Source organism: Vanessa cardui, assembly GCF_905220365.1.
Source record: "Vanessa cardui chromosome W unlocalized genomic scaffold, ilVanCard2.1 SUPER_W_unloc_3, whole genome shotgun sequence".
NCBI classification, from domain to species: domain Eukaryota; kingdom Metazoa; phylum Arthropoda; class Insecta; order Lepidoptera; family Nymphalidae; genus Vanessa; species Vanessa cardui.
In genome coordinates, this window is record NW_025896132.1 from 17,501 (window position 1) to 22,500 (window position 5,000).

General features: G+C 42.3%; 2 non-coding genes across 2 annotated transcripts; both read right to left on the reverse strand.

Annotated features, from left to right (window-relative positions):
* Nucleotides 1-699: 699 nt before the first annotated feature.
* On the reverse strand, nucleotides 700-856 carry LOC124543481. Its single transcript, XR_006967475.1, has one exon. It is a non-coding gene; the product is annotated as a 5.8S ribosomal RNA (ribosomal RNA).
* A 763-nt stretch (nucleotides 857-1,619) lies between these two features.
* Nucleotides 1,620-3,522, reverse strand: LOC124543473. The gene has a single exon (XR_006967467.1). It is a non-coding gene; the product is annotated as a small subunit ribosomal RNA (ribosomal RNA).
* Between the last annotated feature and the right edge of the window lie 1,478 nt (nucleotides 3,523-5,000).

Sequence of the window (5,000 nt, forward strand, 5' to 3'; positions counted from 1 at the left end):
AATCACTTAATCATGATCATCATCAGTCGTTCCGACGTCGGCGTCGACGCGCTCTTCGGACGTCGAGTCCGCCTACTTGTTATGTATATACATAATTGATTATTATGTACATATCATAATAATACGAACGTTTCGATGTCATCACGTAAACGCATATGTATCGCATATAATACACGTTCGTTTCGTATACGTATCAACGATCGCGGAGCTTTTGTTATCGAAATTTTGACGTCGGATAAATGAAAGAACGTACACACTCGATATATCGAGACGAATATGATATCACCTAATCTCCGATAACCCTTTTTGATCGATGACTTTGAAGAAACGATCGAAAGGTCGGAGATGGGCGCTATCTCTCGTCAACGAAGACGAGCGACGAGCTCTCAGTCTCTCTGACGTCGCAAAAACGAAACTCCGTGACGTAGACGTACACACGAACGTATATATTTACATATATATATATATACACACGCATATTACGTAAACATACATACACATCGTATTTTATAATATTTGAACGGACCGAGAACGAATGAATTTGCATTATATTATTATTGTGATAATAATAAAAATAACGCATTATTACATCGAACGCGGATACCGTCATATGTTCGGTAAAACGTCGATATCATCATACGACTACGACGACGACACGACATTAAACATTGAACAGTGTGGTTTATATTTTTATACAGCCGGCCCTCAGACAGGAGTGGTCCTGGATGTTTCTCCACGGACCGCAATGTGCGTTCGAAATGTCGATGTTCAAATGTGTCCTGCAGTTCACACTATGACGCGCAGTTAACTGCGTTCTTCATCGACCCGCGAGCCAAGTGATCCACCGTCCAGGGTAATGGTTTATTTTTTGTTTGTTACTTGTATAATATATGATTTCTACGATCACTCGTACGATTTTATACGTCAGTGATATTAGTGATTCGAATGGTATATATTTTTATTTTTATTTATTTATCTCTTCTTTTTCAGTGTATAGAGAAAAAAATAAAAAAAAAATATATTAAAAAAAAAAAAAAAAAAAAAAAAGAAATACATTTTATATGAAGATGACGATGTGTTAAATCAATAACACGACGTACTTTCCTCGCAACCGACATTCTGAAATATATCGAATAAGACGCGTTACACGACTCTCGCGACACAACACGTACACACAACAAGAGTGATCATAAATATCATCGAGTTGTTGTCGTTGTTGTAGTTTAGAAAATCGCGTCCTCGCATCGAAAAACGACAATCTCGAACGTCTGATCGCTTGTTTTTTTTTTTTTTTTTAAATAATAATAATCCCGTTTCTATTCAGTGAAGACGAACGTACGAACGAACGAACACAGAAACACATCACCACGTTACGTTACGTTACGTATACTACTTACACACGTATATCGTATCTCACGCGTACGTCGAGGACTCGATAACGTAGTTGTAGTAGTAGTTAGTAGTAGTAGTAGTTTCGTAGGTGCGTGCGTGTGCGCGTACGTGCGTATCGACGACGACGCTGATTGACGTTCTTATTATTATTATTTTTTTGTTATTTGATATTATCGTTCATCATCGCACTCGATCTACATAGAGAAAGAGATTGATAACGTTAACGTTAATGATCCTTCCGCAGGTTCCCCTACGGAAACCTTGTTACGACTTTTACTTCCTCTAAATGATCAAGTTTGGTCAACTTCCCAGCAACGCCGACGGCCGTGAAGCCACCGCGTGTCGGTCCGAAGACCTCACTAAATCATTCAATCGGTAGTAGCGACGGGCGGTGAGTACAAAGGGCAGGGACGTAATCAACGCGAGCTTATGACTCGCGCTTACTAGGAATTCCTCGTTTATGGGGGATAATTGCAAACCCCAATCCCCAGCACGAAGGAGTTTCAACGGGTTGCCCGGGCCTCTAGGCCAGGGAGAACATGCTGATTCCTTCAGTGTAGCGCGCGTGCGGCCCAGGACATCTAAGGGCATCACAGACCTGTTATTGCTCAATCTCGTGCGGCTCGAAGCCGCCGGTCCCTCTAAGAAGAATTTTAATACGCCGCCAGTGAGTTGCTCGACCGAAATCGAGCACACCTAAATGACGACGCCTATTTAGCAGGCTAGAGTCTCGTTCGTTACCGGAATTAACCAGACAAATCGCTCCACCAACTAAGAACGGCCATGCACCACCACCCACCGAATCAAGAAAGAGCTATTAATCTGTCAATCCTTCCGGTGTCCGGGCCTGGTGAGATTTCCCGTGTTGAGTCAAATTAAGCCGCAGGCTCCACTCCTGGTGGTGCCCTTCCGTCAATTCCTTTAAGTTTCAGCTTTGCAACCATACTCCCCCCGGAGTCCAAAATCTTTGGTTTCCCGGAAGCTGCCCGCCGAGCCATTGTAGTAACGTCGGCGGATCGCTAGATGACATATTTACGGTTAGAACTAGGGCGGTATCTAATCGCCTTCGAACCTCTAACTTTCGTTCTTGATTGATGAAAACACCTTTGGCAAATGCTTTCGCTGATGTTCGTCTTGCGACGATCCAAGAATTTCACCTCTAACGTCGCAATACGAATGCCCCCAGTTATCCCTATTAATCATTACCTCGGAGTTCTGAAAACCAACAAAATAGAACCGAGATCATATTCTATTATTCCATGCACGAAATATTCAAGCGGCATTTTGAGCCCGCTTTGAGCACTCTAATTTGTTCAAAGTAAAATTGTCGGCCCATCTCGACACTCACTGAAGAGCACCGCGATAGGATTTTGATATTGAACCGGCGTTTTACCGCCGGCTCACCGACGATATGCTCCGCAGACGTGTCAGTATCACCGCGGATGCGGTGCACCGACAGCGCGGCGCACAAATGCAACTACGAGCTTTTTAACCGCAACAATTTTAGTATACGCTATTGGAGCTGGAATTACCGCGGCTGCTGGCACCAGACTTGCCCTCCAATTGTTCCTCGTTAAAATATTTAAAGTGTACTCATTCCGATTACGAGGCCTCGAAAGAGTCCCGTATCGTTATTTTTCGTCACTACCTCCCCGTGCCGGGAGTGGGTAATTTGCGCGCCTGCTGCCTTCCTTGGATGTGGTAGCCGTTTCTCAGGCTCCCTCTCCGGAATCGAACCCTGATTCCCCGTTACCCGTGACAACCATGGTAGTCGCAGAAACTACCATCGAAAGTTGATAAGGCAGACATTTGAAAGATGCGTCGCCGGTACTGGACCATGCGATCGGCAAAAGTTATCCAGATTCATCAAAATTAACGACTTCGGACGAGACGCCCTCCGTCGATTGGTTTTGATCTAATAAAAGCACTCATCCCATCACTGGTCAGAGTTCTGATTGCATGTATTAGCTCTAGAATTACCACAGTTATCCAAGTAACTGAGTAAGATCTAAGGAACCAAAACTGATATATTGAGCCATTCGCGGTATCGCCTTAATACGGCTTGCACTGAGACATGCATGGCTTAATCTTTGAGACAAGCATATAACTACTGGCAGGATCAACCAGGGAGCTAACTGATATACGAGAGACTCGTTCGAGTCGTCAAAATATCTTTCTCCTCTCTCGATTTCATATTTCACATACATACGTAAGATTCAATATGAAACGAGCGTCTCACCGTATAGTCGATCGCGTTAGACGCGATCGATTTAAACGGTTGACTTTTTATATTTCAATGAGACACACGAACGGCTTCGTCGTCGTCACAGAATGACACATAAAGGTCACGAATTCGAAAGTTCTGAACGAGATCGATTTAATTTTAATAACACTTCGCACACGACGTGTACGTATTTATTGTTCAACGATTATTATCGTAAAACATTGGGATCGACGCCCGGTGTTTGAGTGATCGTACCGATACTCGGTTTATGTATTTTATGTACATGATAATTGATATAAAAGAGTTTTAGAAACGACCGTTCACATATAAAATATATGTATGTACGAATACACTGAATCTTTTAAGAACTCCGTCTTTAACGTTACACTCGTATCGCGCGTCACGACGACGTCGCATATCGACTACGATAAATCAACAAATTATATTATGAGGATATAATCGTAGCGATAGCGACGACGAAGACGACGACGACGAAGAGGGTACGCATGAGGCAGAGAGATTTACGCGCATCCGTCGGTCGGCACAGTTTTACAGAACGAAAACAAATATAATATTATCATTTAACCACCGTGTGTGTTGTGTGTGTATTGCAGTGTTTCCGCGACGATCGCGACGATATTCAAGTAGTAAACTACCAAGAGTAAGAGACTACGAGAAACACATCACGTCGTCGTTTTACGCAAGATACACTCGACAAACAAATGGATAAGACATATAATACGTTTTCGTCATACGAGAGTATTGAACGGTCACTTCGCGTCTCACGAACACAATTCGGTTTGTTCGACGTTCGAACCATCACTACTCCTTATATATGCCTGGCGACGAAGATGACATTCGGCGCGTTCGAACGGAATGTGATATTTTATTATTTTTTTTTTTTTTTTCTATCTCATATCCCCAATAGACTCGCTGATGCAACAACATTCCCCCCTAAAATAACCCCCGAACCACCCCCCCCCCCCTCTCCCAACACCACTCCCTCCCTAAATCCTTTCCCTTCCAAAGTAACCAAAGTACAACCTATACTGGACCGAGGGAACGATTTTTTGCCTATCTCAATATGATAAAATTCAAAAACAAATAAAAGAAAAAAAAACACAACAACAACAACAACAACAACAACAACAACAAAGACGACGACGAACGAACAAGAAAAACGAGTTTTTCGAGACACGTTCGAGGATTTCACAAAGTGTGTCGATATGAAAGACTATTCGTTTGAACGTTCGTGTATTGTATTATAGAGACTACGTAATATACATACATACATTAATTCATTCATTTCACCCGTATATCGTTTTAAAAATTATAATTATCTATTATTAATTACTATACTAGTCGTATAATATACGATACGTAT